The sequence below is a fragment of the Arachis hypogaea genome, chromosome 2 (assembly GCF_003086295.3).
Source record: "Arachis hypogaea cultivar Tifrunner chromosome 2, arahy.Tifrunner.gnm2.J5K5, whole genome shotgun sequence".
Lineage (NCBI taxonomy): Eukaryota > Viridiplantae > Streptophyta > Magnoliopsida > Fabales > Fabaceae > Arachis > Arachis hypogaea.
In genome coordinates, this window is record NC_092037.1 from 78,322,042 (window position 1) to 78,340,575 (window position 18,534).

The window sequence follows — 18,534 nt, forward strand, 5'->3', positions numbered from 1 at the left end:
ATAAAACATAAAGATAAAGATAGAGATACTTATGTAATTCATTGGTGAGAATTTCAGATTAGCGTATGGAGATGCTTTGTCCCTTCCGTCCCTCTGCTTTCCTACTGTCTTCATCCAATCCTTCTTACTCCTTTCCATGGTAAGCTGTATGTAGGGTTTCACTATTGTCAGTGGCTACCTCCCATCCTCTCAGTGAAAATGTTCAACGCACCCTGTCACGGCACGGCTATTCAGCTGTCGGTTCTCGATCATGTTGGAATAGAATCTAGTGATTCTTTTGCGTCTGTCACTCACGCCCCACAATCGCGAGTTTGAAGCTCGTCACAGTCACTCAATCATTGAATCCTACTCAGAATACCACAGACAATGTTAGACCTTCCGGATTCTCTTGAATGCCACCATCAATTCTAGCTTATACCATGAAGATTCCGATTAAGGAATCCAAGAGATAAACATTCAAGCCTTGTTTGCTTGTAGAACAGAAGTGGTTGTCAGGCACTCGTTCATAAGTGAGAATGATGATGAGTGTCACATAATCATCACATTCATCATGTTCTTGGGTGCAAATGAATATCTTAGAACAAGAATAGGCTGAATTGAATAGATGAACAATAGTAATTGCATTAATACTCGAGGTACAGCAGAGCTCCACACCTTAATCTATGGTGTGTAGAAACTCCACCGTTGAAAATACATAAGAACAAAAGTGATCATTGGTTTCGGCCCCAGAGAGGGAACCAGAAGAACCAAGATGAAAATACAATAGCAAAAGGTCCTATTTGTAGAGAACTAGTAGCCTAGGGTTTACAAAGATGAGTAAATTACATAAAAATCCACTTCCGGGCCCACTTGGTGTGTGCTTGGGCTGAGCATTGAAGCATTTTCGTGTAGAGACTTCTCTTGGAGTTAAACGCCAACTTTTGTGCCAGTTTGGGCGTTTAACTCCCATTCTTGTGCCAGTTCCGGCGTTTAACGCCGGACAGTTTTGAGCTAATTTGGAACGCCAGTTTGGGCCATCAAATTTTGGGCAAAGTATGAACTATTATATATTACTGGAAAGCCCAGGATGTCTACTTTCCAACGCAGTTAAGAGCGCGCCAATTGGGCTTCTGTAGCTCCAGAAAATCTACTTCGAGTACAGGGAGGTCAGAATCCAACAGCATCTGCAGTCCTTTTTAGTCTCTGAATCAGATTTTTGCTCAAGTCCCTCAATTTCAGCCAAAAAATACCTGAATCACAGAAAAACACACAAACTCATAGTAAAGTCCAGAAAAGTGAATTTTAACTAAAAACTAATAAAAATATACTAAAAACTAACTAAAACATACTAAAAACATACTAAAAACAATGCTAAAAAGCGTATAAATTATCCACTCATCACAACACCAAACTTAAATTGTTGCTTGTCCCCAAGCAACTGAAAATCAAATAAGACAAAAAGAAGAGAATATGCAATGAATTCCAAAAACATCTATGAAGATCAGTATTAATTAGATGAGCGGGGCTTTAGCTTTTTGCCTCTGAACAGTTTTGGCATCTCACTCTATCCTTTGAAATTCAGAATGATTGGCTTCTTTAGGAACTCAGAATCCAGATAGTGTTATTAATTCTCCTAGTTAAGTATGATGATTCTTGAACACAGCTACTTATTGAGTCTTGGCTGTGGCCCAAAGCACTCTGTCTTCCAGTATTACTGATGAGCGGATATTTTATACGCTTTTTGGGGGTAATTTCATGTAGATTTTAGCATGTTTTAATTGGTTCTTAGTAGAATATTATTAGTTTTTAGGCAAAAATCATATTTCTAGACTTTACTTTGAGTTTGTGTGTTTTTCTGTGATTTCAGGTATTTTCTGGCTGAAATTGAGGGAGCTGAGCAAAAATCTGACTCAGGCTGAAAAAGGACTGCTGATGCTGTTGGATCCTGACCTCCCTGCACTCGAAATGGATTTTCTAGAGCTACAGAAGTCCAATTGGCGCGCTCTCAACAGCGTTGGAAAGTAGACATCCAGGGCTTTCCAGCAATATATAATAGTCCATACTTTGCGCGAAGATAGACGACGTAACTTGGCGTTGAACGCCAAGTTGATGCTGCTGTCTGGAGTTAAACGCCAGAAAAACGTCATGAATCGGAGTTGAACGCCCAAAACACGTCATAACCTGGAGTTTAACGCCAAGAAAGGCCTCTACTCGTGGATAGCTTTAGTCTTAGCCCCAGCACACACCAAGTGGGCCCCAGAAGTGGATTTCTGCACCAATTATCTTAGTTTATTCATTTTCTGTAAACCTAGGTTACTAGTTTACTATTTAAACAACTTTTAGAGACTTATCTTGTACCTCATGACATTTTCAGATCTGAATTACATACTTTTTGACGGCATGAGTCTCTAAACTCCATTGTTGGGGGTGAGGAGCTCTGCAGCGTCTCGATGATTTAATACAATTCCTTTGTTTTCCATTCAAACACGCTTGTTCTTATCTAAGATGTTTATTCGCGCTTAACTGTGGAGAAGGTGATGATCCGTGACACTCATCACCTTCCTCAATCCATGAACTTGTGCCTGACAACCACCTCTGTTCTACATCAGATTGAATGAATGTCTCTTAGATTCCCCAACAGAATCTTCGTGGTATAAGCCGGATTGATGGCGGCATTCATGAGAATCCGGAAAGTCTAAACCTTGTCTGTGGTATTCTGAGTAGGATTCTGGGATTGAATGACTGTGACGTGCTTCAAACTCCTGAGGGCTGGGCGTTAGTGACAGACGCAAAAGAATCAATGGATTCTACTCCAACCTGATTGAGAACCGACAGATGATTAGCCGTGCTGTGACAGAGCATAGGAACGTTTTCACTGAGAGGATGGGAAGTAGCCACTGACAACGGTGACACCCTACATAGAGCTTGCCATGGAAGGAGCCTTGCGTGTGTTGAAGGATTTCAAGGAAGAGTTGAGATTCAGAGGACAAAGCATCTCCAAAACTCCAACATATTCTCCATTACTGCACAACAAGTAACACTAGTAGTCTCTATTATTTCAACTTACAATTTTAAATACTTTGGCTTCTTATAAATAAATCCAAATAACTTTATTGGCCTCCTGACTAAGATTAATAAAATAAACATCGATTGCTTCAAACCAATAATCTCCGTGGGATCGACCCTTGCTCACGTAAGGTATTACTTGGACGACCCAGTGCACTTGCTGGTTAGTTGTGCGAATCACAAATTCGTGCACCAATTACCACCGGATACATACATGCCACAGACACATAACTGGGTGAACCTTTTCAGATTGTGACTCAGTTTTGCTAGAGTCCCCAATTAGAGGTGTCCAGGGTTCTTAAGCACACTCTTTTTGCCTTGGATCACAACTTTATTTTTTTTCTTTTCTCTCTTTTTTTCATTTTTCTCTTTTTTTTCGTTTTTCTCTCACTTTCTCTTTTTTTTTCTTTTTTTTTGTATTCACTGCTTTTTCTTGCTTCAAGAATCATTTTTATGATTTTTCAGATCCTCAGTAACATGTCTCCTTTTTCATCATTCTTTCAAGAGCCAACCATTCATGAACAACAAATTCAAAAGACATATGCACTGTTTAAGCATACATTCAGAAAACAAAAGTATTGCCACCACATCAAAATAATTAATCTGTTATAAAATTTAAAATTCATGCAATTCTTCTCTTTTTCAATTAAGAACATTTTTCTTTCAAGAAAGGTGATGGATTCAAAGGACATTCATAACTTTAAGGCATAGACACTAAGACACTAATGATCTCAAGACACAAACATAGGTAAACATAAGCATAATTTTTTCGAAAAACAGACAAATAAAGAACAAGGAGATTAAAGAACGGGTCCACCTTAGTGATGGCGGCTTGTTCTTCCTCTTGAAGATCTTATGGAGTGCTTGAGCTCCTCAATGTCTCTTCCTTGCCTTTGTTGCTCCTCTCTCATGATTCTTTGATCTTCTCTAATTTCATGGAGGAGCATGGAATGTTCTTGGTGCTCCACCCTTAGTTGTCCCATGTTGGAACTTAATTCTCCTAGGGAGGTATTGATTTGCTCCCAATAGTTTTGTGGAGGAAAGTGCATCCCTTGAGGCATCTCAGGGATTTCATGATGAGTGGGATCTCTTGTTTGCTCCATCCTTTTCTTAGTGATGGGCTTGTCCTCATCAATGGGGGTGTCTCCCTCTATGTCAACTCCAACTGAATAATAGAGGTGACAAATGAGATGAGGAAAGGCTAACCTTGCCAAGGTAGAGGACTTGTCCGCCACCTTATAAAGTTCTTGGGCTATAACCTCATGAACTTCTATTTCTTCTCCAATCATGATGCTATGAATCATGATAGCCCGGTCTATAGTAACTTCGGACCGGTTGCTAGTCGGAATGATTGAGCGTTGGATAAACTCCAACCATCCTCTAGCCACGGGTTTGAGGTCATGCCTTCTTAATTGAACCAGCTTTCCTCTTGAATCTCTCTTCCATTGAGCGCCCTCTTCACAAATGACTGTGAGGACTTGGTCCAATGATGAGCGGATATTTTATACGCTTTTTGGGGGTAATTTCATGTAGATTTTAGTATGTTTTAATTAGTTTTTAGTAGAATATTATTCGTTTTTAGGCAAAAATCATATTTCTGGACTTTACTATAAGTTTGTGCGTTTTTCTGTGATTTCAGATACTTTCTGGCTGAAATTGAAGGAGTTGAGCAAAAATCTGAGTTAGGCTGACAAAAGGACTGCTGATTCTGTTGGATCCTGACCTCCATGCACTCGGAATGGATTCTTTTGAGCTACAGAACTCCAATCAGCGCGCTATCAACGGTGTTGGAAATTAGACATCCAGGGCTTTCCAGCAATATATAATAGTCCATACTTTGCCCGAGGATAGACGACGTAACTTGGCGTTGAACGCCAACTACATGCTGCTGTCTGGAGTTAAACGCCAGAAACACGTCATGATCCGGAGTTGAACGCCCAAAACACGTTATAACTTAGAGTTCAACTCCAAGAAAGGCCTTAACTCGTAGATAGCTTTAGTCTCAGCCCCAGCACACACCAAGTGGGCCCCAGAAGTGGATTTCTGCACCAATTATCTTAGTTTACTCATATTCTGTAAACCTAGGTTACTAGTTTACTATTTAAACAACTTTTAGAGATTTATCTTGTACCTTATGACATTTTCATATTTAAATTACATACTTTTTGACGGCATGAGTCTCTAAACTCCATTGTTGGGGGTTAGAAGCTCTGCAGCGTCTCGATGAATTAATGCAATTGTTTCTATTACACTCAAATGTGTGTATGGTCCGATCTAAGATGTTTATTCGTGCTTAATTATAAAAGAGGTGATGATCCGTGACACTCATCACCTCCCTCAATCCATGAACGTGTGCCTGACAAACACCTCCGTTCTACATCAGACTGAATGAACCTCTCTTAGATTCCTTAATCAGAATCTCCGCGGTATAAGCTAGAATTCATGGCGGCCACTCTTGAGGATCCGGAAGGTCTAAACCTTGTCTGTGGTATTCTAAGTAGGATTCAAGGATTGAATGGCTGTGACATGCTTCAAACTCGCGATTGCTGGGCGTGATGACAAACGCAAAAGGATCAATGGATCCTATTCCAACATGATCGAGAACCAACAGCTGATTAGCCGTGCTGTGACAGAGCACCTGGAACGTTTTTACTGAGAGGATGGGAAGTAGCCACTGACAATGGTGACACCCTACATATAGCTTGCCGTAGACGTGCTTTACAAACAATTGAGTTGAATATTACATAGCAGAAATTCAGAGGACAAAGTATCTCCAAAACTCCAACATATTTCCCATTACTGCACAACAAGTAACGATTTTATTCTCTTTTATTTTTCCAATCTAATAATTCCAACTGATAATTTTGATTGACATCCTGACTAAGAATAATAAAATAAATATAGCTTGCTTCAAACCAACAATCTTCGTGGGATTCGACCCTTACTCACGTAAGGTATTACTTGGACGACCCAGTGCACTTGCTGGTTAGTTGTGCGGATTGCAAAAAGTGTTATTGCAATTTCGTGCATCATCCAACCTTTGATCAAAGTTGACCCTTCTAGTGTAAGGGTGTTCATCTCCTTGCATCATGGGCAAGTTGAATGCCAACCTTACATTTTCCGGACTAAAATCCAAGTATTTCCCCCGAACTATTGTAAGCCAATTCTTTGGGTCCGGGTTCACACTTTGATCATGGTTCTTGGTGATCCATGCATTGGCATAGAACTCTTGAACCATTAAGATTCCGACTTGTTGAATGGGGTTGGTAAGAACTTCCCAACCTCTTCTTCGGATCTCATGTCGGATCTCCGGATATTCACTCTTTTTGAGTTTAAAAGGGACCTCGGGGGTCACCTTCTTCAAGGCCACAACTTCATAGAAGTGGTCTTGATGCACCCTTGAGGTGAATCTCTCCGTCTCCCATGACTCGGAGGTGGAAGCTTTTGCCTTCCCTTTCCTCTTTCTAGAGGTTTCTCCGGCCTTAGATTCCATAAATGGTTATGGAAAAACAAAAAGCAATGCTTTTACCACACCAAACTTAAAAGATTTGCTCGTCCTCGAGCAAAAGAAGAAAGAAGAGAGTAGAAGAAGAAGAAATAGAGGAGATGGAGATGGCTTTGTGGTTCGGCCAAAGGGGGAGAAGTAGTGTTTAGGGTGTGTGAAAATGAAGGAGTGAAGATGGGTTTATATAGGGGTGGAGAGAGGGGTAGGGTTCGGCTATGGGAGGGTGGGTTTGGGAGGGAAAGTGGTTTGAATTTGAATGGTGAGGTAGGTGGGGTTTTATGAAGGATGGATGTGAGTGGTGAAGAGAAAGTTGGGATTTGATAGGTGAGGGGTTTTTGGGGAAAGGGTGTTGAGGTGATTGGTGAATGGGTGAAGAAGAAGAGAGAGGGTGGTGGGGTAGGTGGGGATCCTGTGGGGTCTACAGATCCTGAGGTGTCAAGGAAAAGTCATCCCAGCACCAAGTGGCGAGCAAAAATGCTCTCTATGCCAATTATGGCATTAAACGCCGGGCTGGTGCCCATTTCTGGCGTTTAACGCCAACTTCTTGCCCTTTCCTGGCGTTTAACGCCAGTCTGGTGCCCCTTTCTGGCGTTAAACGCCCAGAATGGTGCCAGACTGGGCGTTAAACGCCCATTTGCTGCCCTTACTAGCGTTTAAACGCCAACAAGATCTTCCTCCAGGGTGTGCTGTTTTTATTTCTGTTTTTCATATTTTTTTGCTTTTTCCATTGATTTTGTGACTTCTCATGATCATCAACCTACAGAAAACATAAAATAACAAAGGAAAAATAGATAAATATAATATTGGGTTGCCTCCCAACAAGTGCTTCTTTAATGTCAGTAGCTTGACAGTGGGCTCTCATGGAGCCACACAGATGCTCAGAGCAATGTTGGAACCTCCCAACACCAAACTTAGAGTTTGAATGTGGGGGTTCAACACCAAACTTAGAATTTGGTTGTGGCCTCCCAGCACCAAACTTAGAGTTTGACTGTGGGGGCTCTGTTTTGAGAGAAGCTCTCCATGCTTCCTCTCCATGGTTACAGAGAAATATCCTTGAGCCTTAAACACAAGGGATTCTTCATTCACTTGAATGATCAATTCTCCTCTGTCCACATCAATCACAGCCTTTGCTGTGGCTAGGAAGGGTCTGCCAAGGATGATGGATTCATCCATGCACTTCCCAGTCTCTAGGACTATGAAATCAACAGGGATGTAATGGTCTTCAATCTTTACCAGAACATCCTCTACAAGCCCATAAGCTTGTTTTCTTGAATTGTCTGCCATCTCTAGTGAGATTCTTGCAGCTTGTACCTCAAAGATCCCTAGCTTCTCCATTACAGAGAGAGGCATGAGGTTTACACTTGACCCTAAGTCACACAGAGCCTTCTGAAAGGTCATGGTGCCTATGGCACAAGGTATTGAGAACTTCCCAGGATCTTGTCTCTTTTGAGGTAGTTTCTGCCTAGACAAGTCATCCAGTTCTTTGGTGAGCAAGGGAGGTTCGTTCTCCCAAGTCTCATTACCAAATAACTTGTCATTTAGCTTCATGATTGCTCCAAGGTACTTGGCAACTTGCTCTTCAGTGACATCTTCATCCTCTTCAGAGGAAGAATACTCATCAGAGCTCATGAATGGCATAAGTAAATCCAATGGAATCTCTATGGTCTCAGTGGGAGCCTCAGATTCCCATGGTTCCTCATTAGGGAACTCATTGGAGGCCAGTGGACGTCCATTGAGGCCTTCCTCAGTGGCGTTCACTACCTCTCCCTCCTCTCCAAATTCGGCCATGTTGATGGCCTTGCACTCTCCTTTTGGATTTTCTTCTGTATTGCTTGGAAGAGTACTATGAGGGAGTTCAGTAATTTTCTTGCTCAGCTGACCCACTTGTGCTTCCAAATTTCTAATGGAGGACCTTGTTTCATTCATGAAACTTTGAGTGGTTTTGATTAGATCAGAGACCATGGTTGCTAAGTCAGAGTGGTTCTGCTTAGAATTCTCTGTCTGTTGCTGAGAAGATGATGGAAAAGGCTTGCTATTGCTAAACCTGTTTCTTCCACCATTATTGTTGTTGAAACCTTGTTGAGGTCTCTGTTGATCCTTCCATGAGAGATTTGGGTGATTTCTCCATGAAGGATTATAGGTGTTTCCATAGGGTTCTCCCATTTAATTCACCTCTTCCATTGAAGGGTTCTCAGGATCATAAGCTTCTTCTTCAGATGAAGCGTCCTTAGTACTGCCTGGTGCAGCTTGCATTCCAGACAGACTTTGAGAAATCATATTGACTTGTTGAGTCAATATTTTTTTCTGAGCCACTATGGTATTCAGAGTATCAATCTCAAGAACTCCTTTCTTCTGATTCGTCCCATTGTTCACAGGATTCCTTTCAGAAGTGAACATGAATTGGTTATTTGCAACCATTTCAATTAGTTCTTGAGCTTCTGTAGGCGTCTTCTTCAGATGAAGAGATCCTCCAGCAGAGCTATCCAATGACATCTTGGATAGTTCAGACAGACCATCATAGAAAATTCCTATGATGCTCCATTCAGAAAGCATGTCAGAAGGACACTTTCTGATCAATTGTTTGTATCTTTCCCAAGCTTCATAGAGGGATTTACCTTCTTTCTGTCTGAAGGTTTGGACTTCCACTCTAAGCTTACTCAATTTTTGAGGTGGAAAGAACTTTGCCAAGAAGGCATTGACTAGCTTTTCCCAAGAGTTCAGGCTTTCTTTAGGTTGTGAGTCCAACCATATCCTAGCTCTATCTCTTATAGCAAAAGGGAATAGCATAAGTCTGTAGACCTCAGGGTCAACCCCATTAGTCTTGACAGTGTCACAGATTTGCAAGAACTCAGCTAAAAACTGATGAGGATCTTCCAATGGAAGTCCATGGAACTTGCAATTCTGTTGCATTAGAGAAACCAATTGAGGCTTAAGCTCAAAGTTGTTTGCTCCAATGACAGGGATAGAGATGCTTCTCCCATAGAAGTCGGGAGTAGGTGCAGTAAAGTCACCCAGCACCTTCCTTGCATTGTTGGCATTGTTGTTGTTTTCGGCTGCCATGGGTTCTTCTTCTTTGAAGATTTCTGTTAGGTCCTCTACAGAGAGTTGTGCCTTAACTTCTCTTAGCTTTCGCTTCAAGGTCCTTTCAGGTTCAGGGTCAGCCACAACAAGAATGCTTTTGTCTTTGCTCCTGCTCATATGAAAGAGAAGAGAACAAGAAAATATAGAATCCTTTATGTCACAGTATAGAGATTCCTTGATGAGTCAGAGGAAAAGAAAAATGGAAGGAAGAGGTAGAAAATTCGAACTTATCAAGGAAAGATGGAGTTCGAATTGTGCATTGAGGAGTAGTGTTAGTCCATAAATAGAAGGATGTGAAAAGAGGGGAAGAAATGTTTGAAAATAAATTAAAAACATTTTAAAAACATTTTGAAAAATACTAATTGATTTTCGAAAACTAAGAGTAGAAAAGAAATCAAGTGATTTTTGAAAAAGATTTTGAAATTAGAAATTAAAAAGATATTATTGAAAACTATTTTGAAAAAGATGTGATTAGGAAGATATGATTGAAAAGTTATGGTTTTAAAAAGATGTGATTGAGAAGATATGATTTGAAAAACAATTTGAAAAGATTTGATTTTAAAAATTAATGACTTGGCTAACAAGAAAAGATATTATTCAAACATTAAACCTTTCTCAACAGAAAAGGCAACATACTTGAAATGTTGAATCAAATCATTAATTGATAGCAAGTATTTTTGAAAATGGAAAGAAATTTGATTTTGAAAAGATTTGATTTGAAAAAGATTTGATTTTGAAAAAATTTTGAAAACTTGAAAAAAATTTGGATTGAAAACAGAATCTTCCCTCTTGTGCCATCCTGGCGTTAAACGCCCAGAATGGTGCACATTCTGGCGTTTAACGCCCAAAGCACTACCCTTTTGGGCGTTTTGAATGCCCAACTTTTTCTGTATAATTCCTCTGCTGTATGTTCTGAATCTTCAATTCTCTGTATTATTGACTTGAAAAGATACAAATTAAAAAAAAATTGGATTTTTAATAATGAGGAATAATCAAAATAAAACTAAAATCAAATAACAATGCATGCAAGACACCAAACTTAGCAGTTTGTATACTACTGACACTAACAAAATGAGAATGCAAATGAGAAACACAAAACACTTAAGACAAGAGAATTTAAAGATCAGAGCAAGGAAATCATCAAGAACATCTTGAAGATCACTTAAGACACATGAATGAATGCAAGAAGAACAGAAACATGCAATTGACACCAAACTTAAAATGAGACACTAGACTCAAACAAGAAATATTTTTGGTTTTTATGATTTTGTAATTTTTTTTGGTTTTTTCGAAAATTAAGTGGATAAGAAAATAAAGATATCAAAATTCTTAATGAGAATTCCAGGAATCATGCAATGTTAGTCTAAAACTTCAGTCTAAAGAGATTAGACATGGCTAGTTAAGCTTCAGCAGGACATTACATTCAAGAGCTAAATTGATGAGGATCAATCAGCTTTGGTGATGATAAGGACATCACCTTGAAACACTAGAATTCATTCTTAAAAACTCTGAAAAAGAATGCCTAATCTAAGCAACAAGATGAACCGTTAGTTGTCCAAACTCAACAATCCCTGGCAACGGCGCCAAAAAGTTGGTGCACGAAATTTTGATCATCAATGGCGCCATCAACATGGTATGCACAATTGTAATCTCAACTCTTTATCACAACTTCGCACAACTAACCAGCAAGTGTACTGGGTCGTCCAAGTAATAAACCTTACGCGAGTAAGGGTCGATCCCACAGAGATTGTTGGTATGAAGCAAGCTATGGTTATCTTGTAACTCTTAGTCAGGCAAACTCAAATGGTTATGGATGATGAATAAAACATAAAGATAAAGATAAAGATACTTATGTAATTCATTGGTGAGAATTTCAGATAAGCGTATGGCGATGCTTTGTCCCTTCCGTCTCTCTGCTTTCCTACTGTCTTCATCCAATCCTTCTTACTCCTTTCCATGGCAAGCTGTATGTAGGGTTTCACCGTTGTCAGTGGCTACCTCCCATCCTCTCAGTGAAAATGTTCAACGCACCCTGTCACGACACGGCTATTCAGCTGTCGGTTCACGATCATGTCGGAATAGAATCCAGTGATTCTTTTGCGTCTGTCACTAACGCCCCACAATCGCGAGTTTGAAGCTCGTCACAGTCATTCAATCATTGAATCCTACTCAGAATACCACAGACAAGGTTTAGACCTTCCGGATTCTCTTGAATGCCGCCATCAATTCTAGCTTATACCACGAAGATTCCGATTAAGGGATCCAAAAGATAAACATTCAAGCCTTGTTTGCTTGTAGAACAGAAGTGGTTGTCAGGCACTCGTTCATAAGTGAGAATGATGATGAGTGTCACATAATCATCACATTCATCATGTTCTTGGGTGCAAATGAATATCTTAGAACAATAGGCTGAATTGAATAGATGAACAATAGTAATTGCATTAATACTCGAGGTACAGCAGAGCTCCACACCTTAATCTATGGTGTGTAGAAACTCCACCGTTGAAAATACATAAGAACAAAAGTGATCATTGATTTCGGCCCCAGAGAGGGAATCCGAAGAACCAAGATGAAAATACAATAGCAAAAGGTCCTATTTGTAGAGAACTAGTAGCCTAGGGTTTACAAAGATGAGTAAATTACATAAAAATCCACTTCCGGGCCCACTTGGTGTGTGCTTGGACTGAGCATTGAAGCATTTTCGTGTAGAGACTTCTCTTGGAGTTAAACGCCAGCTTTTGTGCCAGTTTGGGCGTTTAACTCCCATTCTTGTGCCAGTTCCGGGGTTTAACGCCGGGAAATTTTGAGCTGATTTGGAACGCCAGTTTGGGCCATCAAATCTTGGGCAAAGTATGGACTATTATATATTGCTGGAAAGCCCACGATGTCTACTTTCCAACGCAGTGGAGTGCGCGCCAATTGGGCTTCTGTAGCTCCAGAAAATCCACTTCGAGTGCAGGGAGGTCAGAATCCAACAGCATCTGTAGTCCTTTTTAGTCTCTGAATCAGATTTTTGCTCAAGTCCCTCAATTCAGCCAGAAAATACCTGAAATCACAGAAAAACACACAAACTCATAGTAAAGTCCAGAAAAGTGAATTTTAACTAAAAACTAACTAAAACATACTAAAAACATACTAAAAACAATGCCGAAAAGCGTATAAATTATCCGCTCATCAGTGGTCGTCACTGGAGACACCAACGAAGTAATCACTGAACGGTCCTCCTCCAAATCCATCGCCACCCTGGCCCAAATCATCTCCCACACCAGACCCGTACCACTCTCCACCATGACCTCCAGGACGAGGACTAACGCCCGCTATCCCAGCAAGGATCCCGGCACCCCCTCCACCATCATGGCCTCTGTCCTCTCCTCCACCAGCCCCACGTTGATCACCATCGTCGTCATCCTCACCATGACCGCTGTGATCGTCAACTCCATGATGCGCCCTGCTTCGTCCTCCACGGCCACGTCGCCTGCCTCCATCCCTACCCATAGCGTCACCATCCACTCACGCCGGCTCCTTCGTGTCCCGACACAAGCTCTCCGCTCAAACCGACGCCTATTCGGAACATCGTCAACACGATCCATCTCATGCACTCGTCCGACACCCCTCTGTGTCGCCTCGACCGAAATAGGCACGGCTCTCGGTACCCTAAGGTACATCTCAGGTGAAAAGAATCTCTTACCATGCTGAACCCACCAATCCAAGAAATCATGTGAAGGACCTAGGTCTACCACAACATCAAACTAGAGAACATGATCCGCACGGTTGTCCCAATGAAGATGCTAGAATTGCAAGCTATATGGGAACCAGATCACCGCCTCTGCCATCCTTCGACATCAAGAAGTTGATGTTTAGGGCGGGCTGGCACCGGGGCTGTACTCCACCGAAATGCGATAGCACCCGATCAATCTGGTGCCACTCTATGACGGTGAAATATATCAATGCCGTCACACACCACCATAACGCCGTATGCCGAGGCTCCAATACCTCCGGATTTACAACTTGAAGGACGTCGGGAGAGCTATACGGCATCCAAATAAATTGCAATTACATAGCATCAACGTTAGGCCATACGGTGATGCTAAGTATGAAAGGTTACTTAATTAAAACTAAAGGGTTCGTATACTTACATCCACAGCCTGTAACAGGTCTATCCTCGGCCTACACATCTGCACTTGAGGTCCCTTCCCGCTAGCAGAAGGATTGTGACCTGACCACCTGCAACTCACATCGGTGGTATAACAAAAGCAAAATATCACCACATAGTATAACATTAAAAGCAAACATGGAATAAAATCATTTAAGACGAAACATAAAAAAACGATAGCAGTACCTCGAGGCTAAGGGCCAGCTGAACGTATCATACCCAGCAGGTCTAAACCTAGGAAAGTGCTAGAAGATCCAAGACTGAAGTAGCTGTAACGAACCGGCTAACTTCACAACATGTCTGTTGGCCACTCAGCACATGCACAAGTACAACCACGCGAGTGCTGCTGACCGCCAACTGTAACCACCCATTTCCCCAAGCATAGCCACGTAAGGTATCCACCCAATGTGAATACGGTTACCGCACTTGTCGGCAAACAGATAAGTGCCTAACAGTATCATGATATTGGCCCGAGCATGGCGCCTGACTGTCTCCTCGTCGGCTCCCTCAGGGAACTCTCCAAACGTCTCCTGGAACCAGCCGCAGTTCACTGTAAACTTCTGGATTTGGTTCGCAGGAGGTAACACACCAAGCAACTCCTGGAACCACACCCAAGCTAGACAGCCACCCTGGATGTATGTCTGGAAATCCGTCAAGCAACCACTGACATAACGTCCGTCGACCGACAACTCCAACTGGTACGCCACGTCCTACAGTGTGATAGTGCACTCCCCGAACGGCATGTGAAATGTGTGCGTCTCCGGACGCCACCACTCGACGAAAGCACTACAAGGGGCTCATCCAATCTGAACCATCTCTAGTTCAGTCTCGCAAGATGGTATAATCCTGCCATCTGCAAGTACGAAACATACCTCTCGTCAAGTCGCATGCCTTGCTGCCGTCGCATGCTCGAGATGCATCGCTGGGGCTGCACATATAATGGACCAGATAATTAAAACCACTTACAAAACCACTAACAGAAACCACTAACAAAAACCACTCACAAAAACCACTAAAATAAACTACTAACATAAACCACTTGCAAAACCACTAATATAAACCACTAAAAAAACCACCATCAAAACCACAAACAAAACCACTAAGAAAACCACTAAAATAAACCACTTGCAAAACCACTAACATAAACCACTTGCAAAACCACTAACATAAACCACTGACAAAAACCACTCACAAAAACCACAAACAAAACCACTAACGTAAACTACTTGCAAAACCACTAACATAAACCACTAACAAAATCACTAACAAAACCACAAAGAAAACCACTAAAATAAACCAATTGCAAAACCACTAATAAAACCACAAACAAAACCACCAACAAAACCACTGACAAAACCGCATACATTGTCACTAACAAAACATAAAAAATCAGTGACATACAATGTTACCAACGTCACTTACCATAAAAACCACTAACATAATGTATATAAACAAACGAATAAGTTACTTAATCCTACTTTTAAAAAAAATATTACATACTAACCTCGTCGTTGATGACCCCGGCTATATGAACAACTCCATCCAAACAATATAGTCTGTCCGGATTATCCACCATGGGCTGAATATCCTGCTCGAGCCTTTGTTGGACCGAATCTAGGTCATTTTTCTGGGATTTTGTGGGTTATGATCATGAAAAAGTGGTTCGAATGAGGTTGGTTCGAACTCCTTTTATTGCCGAAGCAAGTGTAATTCGAAACAGACCAATTCGAATTACTACTAGAACCAAAAAATGAATAATTCAAATAAGCCAAATTTGAATTACTTAGGAACGCGTGCGTGGGTGTAATTCGAATCACCCTGATTCGAATTACTCTGTGTGTAGTTCAAATCAGTATGATTCGAATTACATGTAGATGAAGTTCAAATTAGGTTGATTCGAATTACATGTACATGAAGCAGGAGACATTTCTATATAGTTCGAATCAACCTAATTTGAACTTCATTTACATGTAATTCGAATCATACTGATTCGAACTACACACATGCACACACCCACTAATTCAAATTAACCTGATTCGAATTATACACACACAGTAATTCGAATCAGGGTGATTCGAATTACACCCATGCACGTGTTCCTAATTCAAATTTGGCTTATTTGAATTACTCATTTTTTGGCTCTAGTAGTAATTCAAATTGGTCTGTTTCGAATTACACTTGCTTCGGCTATAAAAGGAGTTCAAACCAACCTCATTCGAACCACTTTTCCATTATCATATCCCTCCAAATCCCAGAGAAAACGACCCAGATTCGCTCCAACAAAGGCTCGAGCAGAATATTCAGCCCATGGGGGATAATCCGGACAGACTATATCGTTTGGATAGAGTTGCTCATATAGTCGGGGTCATCAACAATGAGGTTAGTACGTAATATTTTTTTAAAGTAGGATTAAGTAACTTATTTGTTTGTTTATATATGTTATGTTAGTGGTTTTGATGGTAAGTGACGTTGGTAACATTGTATGTCACTGATTTTTTATGTTTTGTTAATGACAATGTATATGGTTTTATAAGTGGTTTTGTTAGTGATTTTGTCAGTGGTTTTACAAGTTATTTATGTTAGTGATTTTGCAAGTGATTTATGTTAGTGGTTTTGTTTTAGTGGTTTTTGTTAGTGGTTTTGTTAGTGATTTTTCTTAGTGGTTTGTCAGTGGTTTTGCAAGTAGTTTATATTAGTGGTTTTGCAAGTGGTTTATGTTAGTGGTTTTGCAAGTGATTTATTTTAGTGGTTTTCTTAGTGGTTTTGTTACTGATTTTGTTAGTGGTTTATATTAGTGGTTTTGCAAATGGTTTATGTTAGTAGTTTATTTTAGTGGTTTTTGTTAGTGGTTTTTTTAGTGATTTTGTAAGTGGTTTTAATTATCTGGTCCATTATATGTGCAGACCCAGCAATGCATCTCGAGCATGCGACGGCAGGAAGGCATGCGTCTCGACGAGAAGTACGTTCCATACTTGCAGATGGCGGGATTATACCATCTTGCGAGACTGAACGAGAGATGGTTCAGATTGGATGAGCCCCTTGTCAGTGCTTTCGTCGAGCGGTGGTGTCTGGAGACGCACACATTTCACATGCCGTTCGAGGAGTGCACGATCACACTGCAGGACGTGGCGTACCAATTGGGGTTTCCGGTTGACAAATGTTATGGCAGTGGTTGCTTGACAGATTTCCAAACATACATCCAGGGTGGTCATCCAACTTCGGTATGGTTCCAGGAGTTGCTTGGTGTGTTACCTCCTGCGAACCAAATCCAGAAGTTTACAGTGAACTGCAGCTGGTTCTAGGAGACGTTTGGAGAATGCCCTTAGGGAGCCGACGAGGAGACAGTTAGGCGCCATGCTCAGACCTATATCATGATGCTGTTAGGCACTCAGCTGTTTGCCGACAAATGCGACAACTGTATTCACATTAGGTGGCTATCCTACGTGGCTAGGCTTAAGGATATGGGTGGCTACAGCTGGAGGTCGGCAGCACTCGCGAGGTTGTACCGATGCATGTGCTGGGTGGCCAACAGACATATTGTGAAGTTAGCCGGTCCGTTATAGCTACTTCAGTCTTGGATCTTCTGGCACTTTCTTGGGTTTAGACCTACTGGGTATGATACGTTCGGCTAGCCCTTGGCCTCGAGGTACTGTTATCGTTTTTTGTATTTCGTCTTAAATTATTTTATTCCATGTTCGCTTTTAATGTTATATTATGTGGTGATATTTTGCTTTTGTTATACCACCAATGTGAGTTGCAAGTGGTCAGGTCACAATCCTTCTGCTAGCGAGAAGAGACCTCGAGTGCAGATGTGGAGGCTGAGGATAGACCTGTTACAGGCTGGGGATGTAAGTATACGAACCGCTTATTTTTAATTAAGTAACATTTCATACTTAGCATCACTGTATGGCCTAACGTTGATGCTATATAATTGCAGTTTATTTGGATGACGTATAGCTCTCCCGACGTCCTTCAGGTTGTGCATCCGGAGGTGTTGGAGCCTCGGCATACGGTGTTATGGCAGTGTGTGATGGCATTCATATATTTCACCGTTATAGAGTGGCACCAGATTGATCAGGTGCTACCGCAGTTCGGTGGAGTACAGCCCCAACCCCAACCCACCCTAAACATCGACTTCTTGATATCGAAGGATGGCAGAAGCGATGATCGTTGGTTCCCATATAACTTGCAGTTTTAGCATCTACATTGGGACAGTCGTGCGGACCATATTCTCCGGTTTGTTGTGGCAGACCCAAGTCCTTCACATGACTTCTTAGATTGGTGGGTTCAGCATGGTAAGAGATTTCTTTCACCTGAGATGTACCTTGGGGATCCGAGAGCCTTGCCTATTCCGGTCGAGGCGACACTGAGGGGTGCCAGACGAGTGCCTGAGATGGATCGTGTTGACGATGTTTCGGAAAGGCGTCGGGTTGAGCAGAGAGCTCGTGTTAGGACACGAGGGAGCCAACGTGAGTGGAGGTGGCTCGACCAAGCCATGGAAGAAGGTGACGCTATGGGTAGGGATGCATGCAGACAACGCAGTCGTGGAGGACGACGTAGGGCCCGTCCTGGAGTTGACGATCATAGTGGTCATGGTGAGGATGATGACGATGGTGTTCAGCATGGAACTGGTGGGGGAGAGGACGGAGGACATGATGGTGGACGGGGCGCCGGGATCCTTGCTGCGATAGGGGGCGTTAGTCCTCGTCCTGGAAGTAATGGTGGAGAGTGGTACGGGTCTGGTTTGGGA

The 18,534-nt window shown here is 41.7% G+C and overlaps 1 long non-coding RNA gene across 3 annotated transcripts in view; it reads right to left on the reverse strand.

Annotated features, from left to right (window-relative positions):
• Positions 1-601: 601 nt before the first annotated feature.
• The window catches only part of LOC112743126 (uncharacterized), a 32,093-nt gene continuing 14,160 nt past the window's right edge, over positions 602-18,534 (reverse strand). Inside the window, exons 4-6 of one of the 3 annotated variants that reach the window (XR_011873382.1) lie at positions 13,971-14,712; positions 13,768-13,855; positions 602-1,229 (exon numbers count right to left, since the gene is read on the reverse strand). This is a non-coding gene — a long non-coding RNA (uncharacterized lncRNA). Of the gene's footprint in view, positions 1,230-12,027; positions 13,659-13,767; positions 13,856-13,970; positions 14,713-18,534 lie in introns of those variants that run through there. The other 2 variants (XR_011873381.1, XR_011873380.1) reach the window with 2 other exon arrangements.